Raw genomic sequence first — 21,542 nt, forward strand, 5'->3', positions numbered from 1 at the left:
ATGACCTAGATTCTAACACAACTCTGCTACAGAACAACTGAAGGAGTCGTAAGAGGGCCTTCTGTCTTTCTCTGGGCCTGGTTTCTGATTCATTCATTCACTCACCCATTCCGTGAACACTTATGGAAAGCCCACACTCTCCTAAGCATGGGGACATCGTGATAAGCCAAGCCACAACAACCTTCACGGGGCTGTAGAGTAGCAGAGCAGATTTAATCAAAGAATTGTGTAGTAGAAGTATAGCCAATACCAGAAATAAGTGCTCTGAAGTGAAGGACCAGAACTCATTGAAGGTATATTACAAAGAATCTAACTTCTTTTACGGAATTAAGAAAATCTTCCCCAAGAAATTCCTGTTTTGAGAGCTGAAGGATAAATAAGGGTTCACCAGGTAGGGGAGGGGGCATCTTGGGTGGAAGGGATCAGGTTGCACTACAAAAACCCTCTGAGCGTTCATGCACAGACTACAGAGGGTCACAGGGCTGGGATGCAGGAGTCACTGGAGAGGTGGGGACCATCCAGACCTTCCAAGGCCTTTAGAGCCAATACAGCTCATGGTCACCCAATGTTCATCTTGCCTTCTCTCTCATGATAAGACAATAAGCTGAATGTGCAATGAATCAGTCAAGGTAGAAAAACTAAACAAGTTGCCAAGGTCACACAGCTACTTGCTTTAAAATGTTTTAAGTGAGATATGATTCATATATTATAAAATTCACCATTTTAAGTATATACCTGAGTGGCTTTTAGTATATTTGTAAGGTTCCAAAACCATCAATAGAAGCCCTTGTTTTTAGGCCCTACTTACTTTGGCCTCTTTTAACCTCCAGAAGAGATCATTAGGTATATATATATATCATTTAATATTTTATATCTATTAAGTATATTATATATGTTTAATATTTTAAATATATATAATACATATAATATTTATGTGTTTAAGTGTGGCAAAACATTCACACAATAAAGCGCATGACTTTTTTTTTTCTTCAACTTTTATTTTAAGTTCAGAGGTACGTGTGCAGGATGTGCAGGTTCGTTACATAGGTAAACTTGTGCCATGGTGATTTGCTGTATGGATCATCCCATCACCTAGGTATTAAGCCTGGCATCCATTAGCTATTCTTCCTGATGCTCTCTCGCCTGCCACACCTTCCTCTGACAGCCTCGACTGTGTGTTGTTCCCTTCCATGTGTCCATGTGTTCTTATCACTCAGCTCCCACTTATAAGTGAGAATATGTGGTGTTTGGTTTTCTGTTCCTTCATTAGTTTGTTGAGGATAATGTCTTCTAACTCCATCCATGTCTCTGCAAAGGACATGAATTCATTCCTTTTAATGGCTACATGGTGTATATGTACCACATTTTCTTTATCCAGTCTGTCATTGATGGGTGCTTAGGTTGATTCCATGTCTTTGCTATTGTGAATAGTGCTGCAATGAACATACACATGCATGTATCTTTATAACAGAATGATTTAAATTCCTTTGGGTATACACCCAGTAGCGAGATTGCTGGATCAAATGGTATTTCTGTCTCTAGGTCTTTGAGAAATTGTCACACCGTCTTCCACAATGGTTGAACTAACTTACACTCCCACCAACAGTGTATAAGTGGACCTAAACTATACCCTACAATAAATGGACTTAACAGATATTTACAGAACATGCTACCCAACAGCTGCAGAATATACATTCTATTCATCAGAACATGGAACATTCTCCAAGATAGGCCATATGATAGGCCACAAAACAAGTCTCAGTAAATTTAAGAAAATTGAAATTATATAAAATACTCTCTCAGACCACAGTGGAATAAAATTAGAAATCGACTATGAAAGGAACCCTCAAAACCACAGAAATACATGGAAATTAAATAACCTGCTCCTGAATGATCACTGGGTCAACAATGAAATCAAGATGGAGATTAAAAAATTCTTTGAATGATAATAGTGATACAACCTATCCCCTCACCTGGGCCTTTGTTCCCTGCTCTCTCTTTCTCTGCTTCTCTCTGCTCCCTCCTTTTCCCCTCCTTTCTCTCTGTCCTTCCCCCTACTCCCCTTCTGTTCCCCACCCCCATTCTCTCTCTGCCTGTCTCTTTCTCTTACAAACCTCACCCCCCACACCCTGTGTTCCTCTCCAGCCCTGTTCAGAGAGAGCCTCTCACGACTGACCTTTGCACATCCCACAATTTGAAAATTATAGAAAGATGGTGGGGGGACAGAAAACTTATTGAGAAATGTCTGCTCCCAGCTCAGCTTCTGTCAGACCCACCTGCATTTGGTGCTACTAGGGGATAGGGCTCTGACAAACCCTGAGCTTCTGCAGGGTCTCATCACTGGCTCCACAGCCACTGCTGGTCCCTCTTCTATTCCCTATTGAGATAAATCAGCCACCTCATGGGGATACATTCCTGTCTATCTTATCACAAGGAACCCCTGTGACTGGCAGGCATCAGGTGCCCAATGACTATTTCTAAAATGGATGAGCACAATCTCCACTCATGGCTTGATACGGGATGTTTCCCCACCCCAGAAAAACCCCTTTGGGCCCTCCCAGTCAACACTAGCCAAAGGGCAACCCTGCTTCTGCAGCCAGCATTGCAGTATCTGCCTGGGTTTGAACAGTGTATGAGGAATCACACCTGGTACACCGGGGGGTCATCTGGTACTCCAGGAAACAGACGTCCAAACAGATAGGACTGCAAACCTCTATTAGCGGAAACACTACGGAAGATTAGAGACAGGTGAGCAGGTAGCATAAAACGTATTGGATACTTTTCCAAGTTATGTAGGAGCCACAGCATGGCTGTCACAGCTCAGCGGCCTCTTCAAATTTCAGCTTGTCCTTTAAAGCAAAAAAAAAAAAAAAAAAAAAAAAATATTTCCATGTGATCTTCTTTTGTCTTATAGACACTTTGTCTTCTATAAAATATTTGTGCCCCTGATAAATGCTTCTGTGTGTGGCTGCATCTGTGTCTATATGCCATGGAAAGCAATTATCTATGGGTCTCAGGTATAGGTCTTACAGTTTAACTGCGTACACATTCTTATAATTATCCTTTCTTTTATCTGGTAGAATCTGAATTTTAACTGTGGAGACAGGGGCTTTGCCTTATCTTTTGAAACAGGGATTGGAAATCTCTGGGCCTGAGCTGTGACAGCCTATGGTTTATCTAATAAACTCCAATGAACATCTTTTGATGATCTTCTGAGTGGGAATATTTTCATTTAAACAGTGAGGGGGTGAGTGTCTAACATCTGTAAGCTATTTTGGAAGATGCTTTCTTTATGGGCTGGGTCTCTTCGTCCTCACAATGATCTCATAAACCACATCATCCCCAGCTCATTTATAAGAAAGCTGAGGCTCTGAGCTCCACTGAAAGTTGGTATCTGGGCTCAGACAGCAGGGACAGAGGGAAGGGTGACAACTTTGCATGACGATATTGGAGATGCAAAGCTGGGAGTCAGAGGTGAGAAGCAGAGGGTGCCAGGAATGAGCTGAGACCCAACCTGCCAGGGCAGCTCAGGATTGGCCTTCAGTTCCCCACCAGAGTCGGTCTCATTCTGAAGGCCAAGGCCGCAGCTCCGCTGAACCACTGTTAGTCTCCTTGAGCCATAATCAACTCAGGCAGACAGGGTCCCCTTATAGAACCAAGTTAAATTTCCCAGACCTCTAGGCATTCATTCACCCTGATCCAGAGCCTTCACACATCCAGGGAAAGAATCATCCTTCCCGCAGATAATGGACTAAAGGCTTTAGGGCAACAAGCAACTTCTGGGAAGGATAATACTCTTTTCTACACTGTGCCATCTGAGCTCTCCCATAGTGGCTCTGTTGTGGCCCTCACACAGCCGCCACGCTTCTGCTCACACTGCTTGCGCCTGCCAGAAGTGGCCTTCCAGCTCCACCTAAGTGAGTTCAACAAACCCCCATGTGACATCTCCCCACTTTATCTCTCTTCCACGCCCTCCTCTTTATTCCCAGGAGAATCTGTCTTCCTCTTTTGCACTCTGAGGCCCTTCACTTGTGCTTCCATTATGGATGGTCACAAGATCCCTGCCCTTTGGTGTGTGCCTCTCTGCTGCAGGACATAGGAAGTGCTGCAAGTCAAGGGTGCGTCTCATCCCTCACAGAGCTGGCCACATGGTCGAGGTTCCACACATGCCTGCAAAATTGGTATTTATGGCTCCTATAAGCAATCTCTTTCCTCATCTACAACAGATATCTGCTGCCTTGCTCGTGATGGGGAGATGATGCAACCCACTGTGTGCCCTCAGAAACTTGAGAAAAGTAACCACGTTACTGAGCGCGGTGGCTCACGTCTATAATCCCAGCACTTCGGGAGGCTGAGGCCGGCGGATCATCTGAGGTCAGGAGTTTGAGACCGGCCTGACCAACATGGAGAAACCCTGTCTCTACTAAAAATACAAAAAAATTAGCCCAGCGTGGTGGCACATGCCTGCGATCCCAGCTACTTGGGAGGCTGAGGCAGGAGAATCTCTTGAACCTGGGAGGTGGAGGTTGCGGTGAGCCAAAATCGCGCCATTGCACTCCAGCCTGGGCAACAAGAGTGAAACTCTGTCTCGAAAATAAATAAATAAATAAATAAATAAATAAATAAATAAATAAATAAATAAAATAACCATGTCCCCAGCCAGTGTTACCCTTGTATTGCAAAGTCCTGCAGTACCATCTGTGACATTTCTTTCTATTCATTCAATGAGGAAAAAAAAAAGATGAATCCGCTTTAAAAGTCAGTCCATACTGTTCAGATCAACATACCAAGTGGTGTGCATGGAGGCAGTGGTCGTGTTCCCAGAGGCCACCCAGGCAGAGGAGGTGTCTGGCAGCCCACAAATGGTCCTGAAGAGCCAGCCATGCAGTAGAGCAAGTAGGGCAATCCTGAAAAAGGGGCCCTCCTGAAGCCGTATTGACCTGCAGAGCAGAAGGAAGAAAAGTTTCAAAATGCATTAATATGATGGACAAAAACACCAACACCTACACCAATCCCATGCAGCAGGTGACAGTCCCTGGCACCTTTCTTCCCTCCAGGTTTCAAAATAGCAGTGTCAGTGCCAAAAAATCTCCCTTCTACTGAGTCCTGAGGACAGCTGGGGTGTGAAGGGAAGCCGTGAGGATAACCTGCTGTCACCACATGCCACTGTGTCTGTCTGCAAATGCAGGCACTCTGGGTCCTGTTCCAGGGAAGATAGAGCCATTACACAGTAATAAAAAAGCATCTTCCAGACACATGAGTGTCTAGCCCAGGTATACTCCCATCCCTCCCTCACCACCATCACTGAAGTTGGTTCCTTGCATATGATGAACAGAAAGAAAAGGAGGAATGAAAAGTCCATTATTCATACAAGAATCACAGCTACTCTTGGGAGAACTTTTTATAGGCCTTTTATGTCCTATCTCTGATTCTCAAAATGCTGCAAGGTCAGCGTGGCCACTCTGCACTAAATCGAAGGAAAGAGGATCCCAGAGGAAGGAGAAAATTTACCCAGGGTCACACAGCTTGCAAGAGGCAGAGTGGAAGTTGATCCCATCTCTACCTGCAAGACCCTCTCGTCCCCCTCTGCCTCCCTTCCTGACAAAGGGTCTTCTCCACTCTGGAGGTACAACCTGTGGGCACAAAAAGCTCTGGGGAGATATGAATTACTGATGTCCTGCAGGAGAACTGGGAAAGGGTTTTCTGATAGAACAATCTAATCTATAGAAGTTAGGCACGCTACAATATTTATTTTAACTCACAGATATTACCGAAGTTTAAATGCACTATGACATAAAGAACAACTTTGTCCATGGAAAAATGAGATGGGAGTTCTAAATAACAGAATTAAAACAACTGTGACTTAATTTTAGGTGCAGAAATCCTGTCATGTGTGATCGGAGGACTCACCAGCTGTGAAAGCTACAGGGACCACATGAGAAACAGCTTAGCTGACCATAAATTAAGGCCTTTGTTGGGAATTGTCCTTATAGGTAATTAGTGACTTTCACTCTTCACTATCTCACATCCAGTGTACATTTTCTATTACAAATATAAAACCTCTGACAACTAGAATGTTCGATCAAGGGCACCACTGGGTGGGGTGGGGGAATTTTTGCATAGCAAAGTTGCCAACAGAGATGAGACAGTGATGAATTACAGAATTTGCTTTGTCAAAGAGCATTCAGAATTGCACAAAGCACATATTAATACTGGATGAATGAGTTTTCATATTTTTACTTATGGGGGTTGCAGCAGATATTCTAAAAGTTAGTCACCTACCCCATAGGAATTAAATAACAGCAACAAAAAATCCCACATATTTGGGGACGGGACCCAGCAACATCTTGAGTAAAAAGGATCAGTCAGGGTCTACTGGGCCATGAGACCTATAGCAGTGGAGTTAAGTGGCATCTTCTCATGTTATTTCTGGAAATAGAACAGTTAAAGCTCTTCAGCCCTTGACCCTTAAGCATTTATGGTCTCTGGAAGTACCACCAAAGATGACCAGCTGGGAATGGAGAAGACTGAAGCCTCGTGGAGAATATTTTGCTTTTTAAAAAGTAAAGAGACAGAAAAGATACCACAGAACACACAAACCAGAGACAAGGCCAGGAGAGGGTGCTGTGTGAAAAGACAAAAGTGTCCTGAAATAGGCACAGTGAAAATGACCACAGCATTTACCTTTATCTTCTCTGTGCTCTCAGTTGGGATGCAGCTGCTGTTCCTCATGGGAACTAAATAAGATCCTGAATCTGCTAAGGGCCAGAGAAGGGATCGGGGCTTATTCTGGCTTGCATGTTCTTTGCAGAATAAGAATTCCTCCATGTCCACCTCTGCCATGTCATTCTCTTTGCCACAATCAGGTCCCTTACCAGAGTTACAGACTTTATTAACCAGATGCCACAGAGGACCCTGGAACTCTCTGGACCCTTGTCCTTGAGAAGGACACCACAGAGCCCTGGTCTTAACAAATCAACTAACTGCGAACAGGTAGGTCTCAAACTAGCTGGAAATCAACTCTAAATCAGAAGTTCCCAGTGCATATCAGAGGGAACTGCTTATAAATTAAGCACAGACTAAAAATTAAAATAGGAGCATTCAAGGATAAAAAGAATATCAATAAACCCTGGGCAGGAATAGCACTACTCCTTTTTTTCAAGCCATAGAGACATTCACAATTCTTTGGATTCATATTTAATCTAACTTCCATATCAGACCAGGTATTATAAATATTAATGAACAGAAATGACTTAAAGAGACGAATAGTAATGAGAAAAGGTAAGAGCTACGGGAATTAACTGTAAAGTTTTAGGGTTACACTTAAAATGTTAGAGGAGTAAAACTGCATAGAAATTTATTACTAATGGAATTGTATAGTTCACAATAAACAATTTAAACAAACAAAAATAATAAAGGAAGCTCCAAAAACAGTAAATAAATGCCTCTTTTCCTAAAACATATCTCATTGTACAATACTGATTCCCGAAGACATAGCAATAAAATTTCCTCTCTCATTAGGACATACAGTTCCAATTCTAAAATGCTATTAGTGTTGCTTTTCTCAAATGAAAGAAAAATAAAGCCTTCACACTGACGCAAGGTGGGAAGTGGAGCTGGCTCATTTCCCTTCTAGGCTCATTACCCCTGTTAAAAGTAACCAAAACCTCAGGGTGGGGTGGTGTCCACAGTCGGTGGAGGGGACTGAGCTCCACCATTCATAGGGGACTGGACGAGAGCCATTTGGCTGGGGCATTTGAGGAAAATTGTGTCCTGACACCCAGTGAGACAACCGTTCTCTTTAGTAAGTGCTTGAAACTCTTTCTAGGAAACATAACAATTACCCTCCACCCTGACCCCTCACCCCCAAAAGGAGAAGCAGAGTGTGTGGATTGTACAGCAGAAGTTACATGGCTGCCTTCACAGTGAGCTCCTACCTCTTTGGGGATGATTCTCTATGCCTGGTTGTCCACTAGCTGGCTCCTGACTAATGTGTCTCTCCAGCACTCTCCGTTTTTCAATCATTTCCTATCTTGGAGATAGAGAAAGAATGAACTTAAATAAGAATTAAAACACCAAGTTCTTTACTAGATACTCAAAGCTTTGTCTTAAAACAAAAACATCCTTAGAAATGTCCATCACAATTACCTACCTGTGCTGCTTGCAGGAAGCCTTCTTCTCTTGCATCTCCCTCTGCAAGGCTTAAACACAGAGCTGTGGGGGAGAAAAATACATCCACGTCCTGACCTGGCAGATTATGTCCAAAAGCAAGGAAAGAAAAAAAAAAAAACTTACCCAGTTGTCGTGAGCCTTTCTTTCAGAAGTGGCGATCTGAAAAAGCCAACACATGAGAAACCATATGTTTAAGGAGTCTAAGGGCCATGAGATCATTTGCATCAGTGCTGAAGGATTCTGCAACTGCTGGGAAGAAGGCTCCTTACCCGGCATCTGTAGTAGTCTTCTACCCACCTCTGCTGCTCTTCTGTGTCTTCCATCATTTTCCTATGGTTTAGAATCACTTTTATCAGGTAAAGTGCCGTTTTAAGTATGATTTTAAATAACCTGCCATGTTCCTGTTATCTTCACAACTGTACCCTTACACAATCTATCCATAGATAGAAAACGCATTCCACATGGTTATAAAAATACAGTACTATAAAAAACTGTTGCTATATTGATTCCTCATCTATTATTTAATGCCTGCTGGGTTCTGAGTTGGCAATTTCCTTACCTATTCTCAGTATGTCCTTAATTTATCCTTCATTGAGCATCACTTATCATAAATCTCTATTCTCCTTGTACTAATATCCTTACCATATTTCACAGGGAAGAACAACTGGGCTTATAAACAGGCACAGTCCTTTTTAAGTATGTGATTGATCCTACAACAATGCACTTTCCTAAGGATGATGACAATCATCCCTAGAAAAGTTTGTGTAAACTGAGTTTCAACACAGTCTGCCCAGCAGTGGAGTCAGGAAACGTTTTATTATTTCACAGTTTTTGGTCATTGGTAAATCTTTTTTTTTTTTTTTTTTTTTTTTGAGACGGAGTCTTGCTCTGTTGCCCAGGCTAGAGTGCAGTGGTGCGATCTTGGCTTGCTACAAGCTCCACCTCCTGGGTTCATGCCATTCTCTTGCCTCAGCCTCCTGAGTAGCTGGGACCACAGGTGCCCGCCACCAGGCCCGGCTAATTTTTTGTATTTTTAGTAGAGACGGGGTTTCACCATTTTAGCCAGGATGGTCTCGATCTCCTGACCTCGTGATCCGCCCGCCTCGGCCTCCCAAAGTGCTGGGAATACAGGCGTGAGCCACCGCGCCCGGCCAGTCATTGGTAAATCTTAAAGTACTTTGTTTTCTCTTGTGTGAATTTTCTCTCTCTCTAAATATGTCTTCTGACCATTTGTTTATCTTTCTGTGTTAATTGGGTATAAACATTGTACAAAGGTTAAAAACAAAATACTCCAACAGGGGTTGCCCAAGATGTTGGTATTGAGTCTCTGAAGTCACTTGTAGGTGTGTATTTCCTCAATTACTAATTTCAAGCTTCCTTCCACCTCTGACAACTGCCTCTCCTTTGCTGCTAGCTCACGTTCTTTCATCTCAGCTTCCTGAAATGAGAAGGGAAAGAAATGTATGCACATGATCCAGTAGCCAGTGTGGGATTCTTTCTTCCCTTCCAGCATCTGGAGGCTGTGATTAAAAGGTCCTCTGCCAACCTTCCCATATATATACCAACAGATCTTCATAATGAGAGGGAGACAAAAAAAAAAGAAAAAAAAATTCACACTCTGGCCTGCTGGCAAGTCCTCTGTAATTTCCAGCTCCTCTTCATAGCTCTATACTCCTACTCACTAGTGAGTAAATCAAGGACTATAAAAAGCTTCTATGAGATGCACTATGTGTCCTTCTGGGGTCAGTCTTGTTCTTGATACAGTGAAAGCTCATTTTAGTTCAATGTGGAAAACCAGACCTGACCAACTCATCACAACTAAATCAATCAGGATGGAGCAGAGGATAATTCCTTGTCTGACTCCTCCCATGGGGAGACCTGATTCTCAGTCAGAGGCTGGTGCCAGAACCCAGACAATCAGCCTTAGAGAGATCCTTCCAGGACATGGTGTCATTAACCCTGTAGTTCACTACTGCACGTTTCCATGATTCAGGATTGGAACTCTTGTCATCGACTTCAAAGATTCTGGTTGACAGAAAAGGTAAATCTGACTGCTGGGCACATCTACTGAATCAAAAATAATCGGAGTGGCTCCTTAGTCAGGGTGTTATGTCCTGGAAATAGGTGATAACTGCAAACCATCAACCCTGGTGTTGATCGAGTTTAACAAGGTTCAGTTCATCGATAGTGGAGGCAGAAAATGGCAATAGCCTAAAAAGATAGGCTTGCTGTGTTGCCCTCACACTACTTCACTCATGATTCTGATTCAAAGGATCTCATTTGAGAATTGATTTCATATGAAGGACACATAAAATTCCCAAAACAGGAAACAGGGACAAAGACAGTTTAGAGAGAAAGTGAATGCACTTGTTTCTAAACACCTAAGCCATCCTTCAGCACATGCTGTCTGGAGTAGCCCAAAGCAAGGAGTTTGTTGTGAGGTACTGACGATGCAAGGGGAGCAGGGAGCTGTTCCCACTCTAAAGGAGCTCACAGTTTAATGCAAATGAGAAGCCAGTGAGAACATCATTACCCCTGCTGTGCTCTTGAGAACTAGGAACACAAACCATGAATCTTAAGAAAAGCAAAGGAGGAGTTCTACTTTTGAGTGGGGATGAGTGCATCTGAAGCTTCTGATCTCCCACGAGAACAATGGAGAACACCAGACAAAATATAAAACACATGATTGAATACATCCAATTGCTACCATGGCATTAAAGGACATGAGGCCAAGATGGATAAGAAGATAACCTAGGACAAAGGTCAGCCTAGCATTCCGGGCCCATTTCCCTGAGTTTCACTGCTTAATTCCAGAAGGGACTACTGAGATGTAAAGAAGCAGAGCACCCTTTGCACACTGCATGGGATTGGATGGAAAACAAGTGGAGTTGAGGGTCTTCCAATGAAGACGACCCCTACTAAAGTCCAGTAGCTTTGGTTGGGACCCAGAAGAGTCACACGCTAGGAATAAAGGTGGACAGGAGATACATTTGCCTTTATAAGGACTGAGCCTTCACTGATGACCTCAATTGCTGACTGGATGGAGGGAGTCCAGGTCTGCTAGTACCCCTGACAACTCACCAGAAGTAGACTCCCATTTTTTCTGCAAGATAACATCCAACTAGGTCTCAGTTTGCTTCTGAATAGTTTTTACAGTGTCTCACATTTAATAAAAAATGATTAGCCATATGGCAGGAACAATGCAATGTAATATGACCAAAACCTAAAGGACTGTGAAAATAGATCCAAAGGTGACCCAGGTATTCAACGTAAAGACGCCAGTACCAGTTCCTCCTCTTCTACCTAATCAATTACAAACAAGAATGTATGAAGGGAAAGGAAATATGCAGGTTACAGAAATCATGGCAGGAAGGACAAGCACAATTTTCTAAAGACTTAATTTGCCATAAATATTGCATAAAATACTTTAAAGGAAATTATAATTGTCTCCTTTGGTTGACACATGGTTCATACAACAGCATTTGTGTCAATGAACACATTGACATCTTATTCTTCCTCAGTAGTCGTTCTTTGTCTGTAGATTTTGTAAACACTATCTACTTTCATCTTCATCTTTTTTATTTCAGCTTGCACTTCTGCTTCCACAGAACTTCGTGAAGCAAAGAGGACTTTCAGGTCGTTTTTCATTCCTGAAAGGATAAAACTATTTTCTTTGTGTGCATGCATGTGTACCTGAGACTTTGGTTAGGGTGGGGAGATGAGAAGGTGAGAAATCTGAAGGCAGGAAGCTGTTCTTCACCATCCCAGGGCAAACTCATTTCCATGCTATCGGGACTCCAACAAATAGTAAACCTTCCAGCTTATGATTATTGGACCTCCAGGGTCTCAGCTGTAAATCTTTGAATCTGTCATTTACATTTTGTGACTTTAAGACAGATTTGCGAAAAGACATTTAGGAAATAATAATTGTACAACAACATGAATATACTTAACACAACTGAACTGTACACTAAAACACGGTTAAGATGGTAATTATTATGTTATGAATATTTTACCACAGGTAAAAATGTTTAACAATTTGAAAAGCAAGTAATTATATTTAGCTCTCTGAGTTCTATAATTTGTAACATTTCACCACCTGCTCCTTCTTGATCTTCAGTGGAGTACCTCCCTTCTGTCCCTGCCCTACTTTAGATTCCACTTTCCCTTCCCTGACACCACCTTCATTAAGGCCAGTTTGAACCTAACACAAAATATTCTCACTAATGACTTAATTTCCACAAACAAAGAATTCCATGTGGATATCATATGATTTTAATCTTCTAAGACATGAAATATTTGTTCTCCTCATAGCTAAGATGCAATGAAAGTCTTGTCGCAGATGTGGGTCATTTACCTCTGAAATTCCTGAGGTATTCATTGAAATAACATCTTTCAAGTTCTTTGTAGAATTTTGTTTCCAACTTTTGCATATAGGATAGAAACAAAACATGTACCAGGATTTCAATAGATGCACCGAATGGTCTGCTAAAAAGATGAAACAGCAACCATGCCTATCCCACAGCTACTGCTATATTTCGTGGGGAAGTAGCTGGCCCAGTATGAAGATAGGATAAATGTTGAGTACATGTATAAATGAAGAGCAAAGAAACACCATGAGGCATGAACATTTTGTGGCACCCATGATATTCCTGCCTACAAGATAATGGGATAAGTGAGGAGATGACAAGGAGAAAGTAGAGACAATGTGAAATTGTTCAAGTCAAACAGCTCAACTGAACTTTTCTTAATGGAATATTTAAAAAGTGGTACGTAAAGAAAAACTTCCCCCAATTCACACTGAAATATTCTCTGTTCAGCACTAAGTGGGGTAGGGACTGTTCAATGTGCCTAGATATCTTCATCACTCATATATTTTCTGTTTTCTGTATATCTTGAAGGGCAGTGCCAAATAATGTGACAATTACCTATATTGTAAAAGTAAAACACACTTCCTATTCCCTTTAATATAAAAAGTCATTGTGGTATTAGTACTTTTATTCCAGATCATTGTTCAGAAGAAGGTTCGGCCCCCAGACACCCACACTTTTACTGTGGTGGGCAGCAAGACAAAATGTAGAGCTCAATTCACCCAATGGACAAAAAGGCTCAAAAGCCAAATTGAATCATGGTACGATTTAGCAGCCAAATTCTTATCAAGTTCAGACTTTTGACATACTGATCCCTCTCAATTGCAACTGGGAACATGTACTTTGAATGACATCATTCAAAATGTTATTATTTCCTTCAAAGTTTTTGATGTTATCCTTCAATAAAACATATGATATCATTAACAATTATTCATTACTCTTCCTTCTGTTTTTAGACTGTAATCCAGGCAAAAACAAGAGATTTTACCTTATACTTAAGCATTTCATCAGAGAGAATCTTGTGTTGCCTCTTAGTTTCTTGAAGATGTTTCTTTGATCCACTGATCTATATAAATATGTAATAAAAACCAGAATTTAAAAATATTATAGTGCTAGAAAAACCTATCTTGAACTGCGTAACTCCTAACACAAATGAAAACAACAGTACTTTACATATATGAAGCTTACTTTGAATGTGGACAGTTTATAGACCATATGAACTAGGACATTAAGTGAAAGAGGAAGGACCAAAATAACACAATTGTGGGAGGTGTGAGCTATTTAAAGTGAAACCATGAAAAATTAAAAAATTGAAAAGAGAATGATACTTTCTGTTCCCAAATGTATATTTCTTCTACAAGTTCTGACTTTTCCTTCTTGACATTAATCTTCTCAGAAACTGGTTGTAAATTAACTAAAAGGAGATAAAAACAATCTCTAAGATTAGGAAAACCTCATAAAATTGAATTACCCTAATATATTAGCTGCAATCACACACTATCTGGCACTATGATCATAAAATAAGTTTTTAGCTTTATTATTGCACTTCAAGATAGCAAGTTAGTTAATTGCTGTTTGAGTCTAAGAAAAGAAATATGAAAATAACAACCCTATTTCAATGAGAATCCTATTTGAAAATTTTCCAAATATTGGGAAACATTTAGTCTTTGCCTAATTGCTCTCCATCAATAGCCACTATTCTTCTTGGAAAATTTCATCAGTTCAAACAGTTTTACCATCATCAGAGATGAAACACAGTGAAAATCAAATATCCTATCTATAACTCTTCTGTCCTCTAATTATCAAGGCAAATAAATAGGTCCCTTCAAAAAAGCCCCCCTCATTTTGGCAGGCTTGATTCACTTCCAGTCACTCTTTGCAATTCCATAGAAGGAACATTCTAAGTATCAACTGATTGGCTACTCAAAAGCCTCCAGTGTTCTCCTGCTGCCCAGCAGGCTGTCCTTCTTGAGAACCAGTGCAGGGGCTTCTGTGATGGGGTGTATGAAATCCAACAAGCTTAGGTACAATCTCAGGTTTACCACTTAGTCTCTCCAGGATCTGGATGACTCACAAGCCCTCTAAGACAAGCCTTTCATGCCCAAGATGAGAACGTCACCACCCACCATAGACATGAACAGCATGCAGGAAGCTCCCATCCTATAGATGGAACATAAAACACTTGGAACACAGCCCACAATTCCAGACCCCACTGCCAGGCAGGGTCCTCTCATCTGACCCCAAAGTGCAATCTTCTTTTCTATTTGCCCATTGTAAGAGCTTTGCTGCCCTGAGGTCCCTCTTCTCAATACTACCAACGTTGTAATCACTGTAACCAACCCTAGCCTCTGAGGGCCTACTATGTGCCAGACAGCGCAGCTCTCAACAGACAGCAACAGGTAATCTTCACAGTCTATGAAGAATGTGCAGAATTCATTCTCCACATTGTACATCAAATTCGTTTCCCCATATTCTACACTGGCATTAATGGCCCTCTTCATTTAACACTCAAAACACATGTTATAAACCTCTAATATGATACATATTTTGCTCAGCAATATCTGGATTGTTCTCTAGGCTCAGGTAGTGTCTTAACCATCTTTCCATTTCTCCAAGAACCAGGTCACGCAAAAGTATTCCTGCCACACTTCAAATTCATATCAACACTTGCTTCCTAAATATTGCTGTGACAAGCTAAACTCATCCTATTCTCTCTACTCTTATGATCTCTTCCTCCTCCTACTCTCTTATCTCAATAAATGGTAACTCCATCTATGCTGTCATTTAGACTTTAACCCAGGAAGAGTAAAATTTTCAAGAAGTAAGAAGTCAACCAGATAAAAGGATTCATTGTATTTACTCCCAGTTGAATTTGAGCCCACATGAAATACTAGTATGAGAACATATTGAAAAGAAATACACACGGCTGGGCGCAGTGGCTCACACCTGTAATCCCAGCACTTTGGGAGGCTGAGGTGGGCAGATCATGAGGTCAGGAGATGATTGAGACTATCCTGGCTAACACGGTGAAACCCCATCTCTACTAAAAATATGAAAAAAAAAATTAGCTGGGCATGGTGGCGGGTGCCTATAGTCCCAGCTACTTGGGAGGCTGAGGCAGGAGAATGGTGTGAACCCGGGAGGCAGAGCTTGCAGTGAGCCGAGATTGTGCCACTGCACTCCAGCCTGGGCAACAGAGAGACTCCATCTAAAAAAAAAAAAAGAAAAGAAAAGAAATAGACACCTAAAAATCTTACCTTGATATACTGAAGGCCTTGTCTGGAACAAGAAGAAAGAAAATCAAATTTTATATCAAATCATATTAAGAAATATTTATAGTTCTTGATAAAATAGCAAAACTTGTAATCCAATGAAATTATAATAATCATTTAGTTCAACATAATAACTTCATAGTGTTGACTCTCAGAAGACAATACTCCAGAATATGATGCTTTGGCATACTCACGGCTTCGAATTAGTGGAGATTGTAAGGCCTCAGAAATAAGCCTCAGAACCCAAGGTCTCCTTCTGACCTTGTCCCACCCACTATATTGCTGATCCATCCTGGAATCTCTAAGAGGGGCTTTTTCTGAAGTTTCTTTATCTAATTAATGGAAGTTCCTCCAGAAGAAATATAATCGTCTTAAAATTCCCTCCTAGAAATTTCATGAAGTAACCATGAAAGATTAATCACTGGAGAAGAGAAAAATTAAAAGTCATTACCTTGCCTAGACATACTTTTCATTTATTCTTCAGAGAGCAGTTCCAAGAGATTACCTAGGACTTCATCTGCATCATAAGACAACCTTTGTTCAAAGTGCAGTTCTGCCCCTCACCTTCCTGCAACTTGTCACCACCTCCCTCACATCTCAGAGGAACTTTGTCCCAGGCCAATTGTTTGTTGCTTGGGCGGTTTCATTTCCCCTAAAAATCATTTACTGCCCCTCTAAATTGCCTATGTCTCCATCTCCCTTTCCCCAGTGAAGAGGGTGCTGTTTAAGCTTTAACCTTCTGGCCCTTCTTGCAGTCTCACATTTTGGATGGCTCTCATGTTTATGCCTGTTAATAAGTTTGTATGGTTTTCTTATCCTCTTAAGCTGTGTATTGTCAGTTCATGTCTGCAGTGAACCTTTAGAGAGGAGAGTGGAAGCTTTCCTTCCACCCATACAATAGAAATATAAATCAGAAAGGTTTAGAAAGGATTTCCTATTTAAGTGGTGACACTTCATAATCTATTTCTGATAAAGAGCACAAAGGTAAAAAACTTATTTTTGACCAAAAGATCTGTTTGCATTCTCTTAAACACCGATCTATTTAATTTTTATAATGTAAATGGTTGTCACAATTATCATGCTAATAAATCATTTACCTGATTTTTGTGAAACTCAATATTCATAATGAAGTCCAAAACCATGAATTGTTTTAAATAATTTCTTTTTATTTATGATTAAGAGTATAGCTCTACAGTAAGTTCATATAGTCACACCAAGGATTTCTCCAAAAGAAAATGGCAAATGTAGAAATTTGCAGGAAGGCAGCAATAATGATCGGTTTCCCATGTTAGATCCAGCTGGGAACAAGCTACTTAAGCAAAAAACTCCATGGCTCAAACAGTTACACAATTTGCAGCCACCAAAGAAAAAAGTGATTATACTCTCCTCAGTCAGTTGCTATGAGTAACACGTCTGCACAGCATATCAGAAGGATAGAAGAGAGCAAGAGCCCCCACACACAGTCTCACACATGCATCCTCTGCAGATGTTAAAAAATCTCCATGGATTAGGTGCTTATATTAGTAAGAATATGAGAAACAGCAGAAATGAAGGACCATGGCAAAATAGGAAGATCAAAACAAGCAAGGAGATTTCTTCCTTCTAACCTTTTATTAACTTAACACATAAAATTTAACATACTATCTTACTTTGCACAATGAAAATGAGAACATAATCCCCAATTTCACAATTATCAGTTATAAAGAACTAGACATTAAATATTTCTGAAAGTAGCTGAATTAAATGTTAACTATTAGATCACATTTGCAAAGTAATCCACTAAAATTTAAAATATGTACACCCTTCATCCAGCAATTCCACTCCTAGGAATCTATACCATAGAGATTAAAGTATAGGCTGGGCACAGTGGCTCACGCCAGTAATCCCAGCACTTTGGGAGACCGAGGCGGGTGGATCACGAGGTCAGGAGATCGAGACCATCCTGGTTAAAATGGTGAAACCCCATCTCTACTAAAAATACAAAAAATTAGCCGGGCATGGTGGCGGGCGCCTGTGGTCCCAGCTACTCGGGAGGCTGAGGCAGGAGAATGGCGTGAACCCGGGAGGCGGAGCTGGCAGTGAGCCGAGATCGCATCACTGCACTCTAGCCTGGGCGACAGTGCGAGACGCTGTCCCCGCACCCCCCAAAAATGTATAGACATATAAGGACGTATGGACAAGGATGTAGGGTGAATAATTGTGCATGGTTGCCAAAATCTGAAATAAAGTGAATGCCCATTAACAGGGAATGGGCTTGGACTCATACCTATTCATTCATTCGAGTTAGAGCTATGTCTGATGGCTTGTAAGAGTTTCTACAAACTATCACCGAGTTAGAAAAGATACAGAAGTCCACATAATATGATCCTTTTACTAAAGCTTTTATACGTATATATGAGTACAGAAAAACATGAAAATGTTTGCACTAAGTCCATGGCTCTCAAACTTTAGCCCACAGTTGAACCACTTGAAAGTTTTATTAAAACGCAAGTTGCTGGGTCCCGCCCACAGAGTGTCAGATTCAGTAGGTCCAGGGTGAGGTCCGAGAATTTGCGTCTCGTTTCCAGGGATGCTGATGCTGCTGAGAATCCCTGCAGGAGGTGACTCTAAGGGTTAGCTCAGAGTACAGGAAGGAAAAGTATAAAGTGGGGGTGAGGGAGAATGGGATCCTGTCCATTATAATAAAAACAGCACTTCCATATAATTCCTTTTAAAAAATGTTAGGCTTCCAAGGAATTCCAAAAAAAGACAGGCCCAAAATAAAAATAGTAGTGCAGAAAATTGACTACCTGGAACAATATGATATTTGAAATAATGAGAAGGCTCAATGAGAATTACAATATTTCAGTCACAAAGAATCATCCTTAGAAACTCTAAACCTCCCCTAAGAGGCAACCACATCCCCTCAGATATCACCAGGGTATTCCACTGCTTCAAGAAAGATTAGAAGTTATGAGTTTCGTGTTTTTTTCATGGCTGGTAGTTTCGTTAGGCATCATGAATGTGGGATATCTTTGTTATTATTTATCTTTTCTTCAACGTTATTTACTTATTTTTAAATTGACCTATAATATTGTATGTTATCATGTACCACATGATGTTCTGAAATATACATATATGGTAAAATGTTTAAATCTAGCTAATCAGCAAAAGCATTACCTAACATCCTAATTACGTGTCTTGAAGTAGGATGCAGTTTCTAGCTCACTATGAGCCCTACCCTCTCCTGTGCCTAATGCTGTGCAAAAATCCCTCTGAATCACAGTTTTCTCTGGGATTAAGTGGATCTTTACCATTTAAAAATAATCATAAGTCAAAAAATACAATAAAGAGATAACTTCATTCAGAAATAAGTATCAAATTTTAGTGCTTAAAAATAACTAAGGTGGAGATCATAAAAATGGCACAAATAGTGTGGGATTTCTCTAAGATTTTTGGTATTAATTCCATTAGAGTCTTATATGAATGAAAACAAAGATTTGCCCTGAGTAAGTTCAGACTGTTTCTGATAACTGTCCTACACAGATTCTTCAGAATTTAACTGTAAGTTCTTGAAAACTCAACATCTTAATTTTAAATGTTTCTTTCAAAACGGTGAATTAACTAGAGAGAGACATTCAACAGGTTGGACTCAACATATTCTGAGTCAGAAATGAAAAGGAATGAATTATTGATCTGTGCAACAATGTGAATAATTTCAGAAACATTGTGCTGAACAGAATAAGGCAGACACAAAAGAATCATATGACATGCATGCATCTATACATATATATATATGAAATTCCAGAATAAGTAAAATTAACCTATGGTGAGAAAGGAATTGACTGAAGAGAGAATTTACTTTCTAGAGTGACATAATATTGTAGATCTTGAAAGGGGTTTGGGTTATGATGGCATATGTACTTTTCAAAGTTAGTAAACTTACAATTAAGATTTTTATGTTTTGGTCTATGTAACTTCTATTAAAATAAAAATTTATAAGAAAATATTGAATTATAGTCAGCTAAACTATTCAGCAGGAAGTATATTGATGCTTGCAATTCAATTGAAAATATATCTGAAATAATATGGACTGATGGATGGATAGAGGTATGGAAGGGTGGAAATAGATAACATAGATATATGTTAAATCATGTTTATTAAAATGTTAACAAGTCAATACAGTATATGTGAACATTTTCATAATAAAATGTTGGTGCTAATTGGCAAAATCACTTGTCTCATGTCAGTAATTTTTCTTTTAAACAAGAGTTCTAAAATAATTATTATTCATGTTCTATACGTTTGGACAATTTTAGACACAATGTCAATTGGAATTTTTCCCAATTCATCACGGAGCTGCAAAATGCAAGGATACACAGGGAGATCTTGCAGAGGTGCTACTTTCTGGGTTTATGTTTAGAAAGCAAAGACCAAATGGGAAAAACAAGCCTCACATCTCTTTCCAAGGTGGAGGATAAACACTCTGCTGTATATCCATACAAAGGAATTTTACTCATCAATGAAAAAAAAAACAAGCTATTGATATTTAAAACAATATGGAGCAATGTTAAAATGATTCTTCCGGCTTGCAGAATCCAGAACAACACATATCTTGCATAATTCTATTACATGAAATACTATAAAATACAGATCAGTAGTTCAGAGGGAGGATGGTAGGATGGAGGGAAAAAAAGGACAGATAGTACATGCCAGTCAGAACAAATATTCTCATCTCTATAAGGTGCTTTTAGCCTCTTCTCTTCTCTTCTCTTCTCTTCTCTTCTCTTCTCTTCTCTTCTCTTCTCTTCTCTTCTTTCTCTTCTCTTCTCTTCTCTTCTTTCTCTTCTCTTCTCTTCTCTTCTCTTCTCTTCTCTTCTCTTCTCTTCTCTTCTCTTCTCTTCTCTTCTCTTCTCTCTCTCTCTCTGTCTCTCTCTCCCCCCACCCCGGGGTGGGGCAGGGGTAATGGTGATGAGGTCTTATAATTTGAGGGTAAAAACTTTCAAAGTATATACCTGTCATTTCTTTATATTTGGATAATCCTAAGGACTTTAAAGACTTTCTGCTTTGGGCAAATCAATGATCTGCACAAGACACATTTTACAAAACAAAGGACAATATAGTACTCATTCATATCCTGGTCATATTACTCCTAGTGACTTCTCCATTATAAACATTCCAGAAGGGTGCAGCCATTTATTTTCACATGATGGGCTTCTCGGGGCTCCCATCACAGTGATTGGACACAGACTCCCTAGGGGCAGTTTCTAAGAGCAGAAGGAAGAGATGACTCAAAAGTTCCTAAAAAGACATCAAACCAGATGACAAAAAACTCAAATGGCATTTCACTTTTTAACTTTTTTTTTTATTTTTTATTTTTTAGCAAGATCTTGCTCTGTCGCCCAGGCTGAAGTGCAGTGGGGCGATCTCGGCTCCAGCAATCCTCCCACCTCAACTTCCCGACTGGGACTACAGACGCCAGCCACCACGCCCAGCTAATATTTTTGTATGTTTTTGTAGAGAAGGGGTTTTGCTATGTTGCCCAGGCTGGTCTCCAACTCTTGGGTTGAAGTGATCCGCCCACCTCAGCCTCGCCAGTGCTGAGGTTACAGGCATCAGCCACTGTGCCTGGCCGACATTTCACTTTTAACAGACTAGCTTTCAGGGCTGTGTTTAACAGGAGTCTAATGCCTATGACTCCTTGTAAATAAGAGTTCTTTATGTTTCCAAAAACACATTTATTGATATA

General features: G+C 40.4%; 1 long non-coding RNA gene across 1 annotated transcript; it reads right to left on the minus strand.

Moving 5' to 3' along the window:
- Window positions 1-2,665: 2,665 nt before the first annotated feature.
- LOC129475121 (uncharacterized) lies at window positions 2,666-15,823 on the minus strand. The gene is made up of 8 exons (XR_008654758.2): window positions 15,800-15,823; window positions 13,531-13,608; window positions 8,442-8,502; window positions 8,296-8,331; window positions 8,153-8,214; window positions 7,938-8,032; window positions 4,788-4,940; window positions 2,666-2,849 (listed from the first exon to the last, which is right to left on the minus strand). It is a non-coding gene; the product is annotated as an uncharacterized lncRNA (long non-coding RNA).
- Between the last annotated feature and the right edge of the window lie 5,719 nt (window positions 15,824-21,542).

The sequence above is a fragment of the Symphalangus syndactylus genome, chromosome X (assembly GCF_028878055.3).
Source record: "Symphalangus syndactylus isolate Jambi chromosome X, NHGRI_mSymSyn1-v2.1_pri, whole genome shotgun sequence".
Classification (NCBI taxonomy): Eukaryota; Metazoa; Chordata; class Mammalia; order Primates; family Hylobatidae; genus Symphalangus; species Symphalangus syndactylus.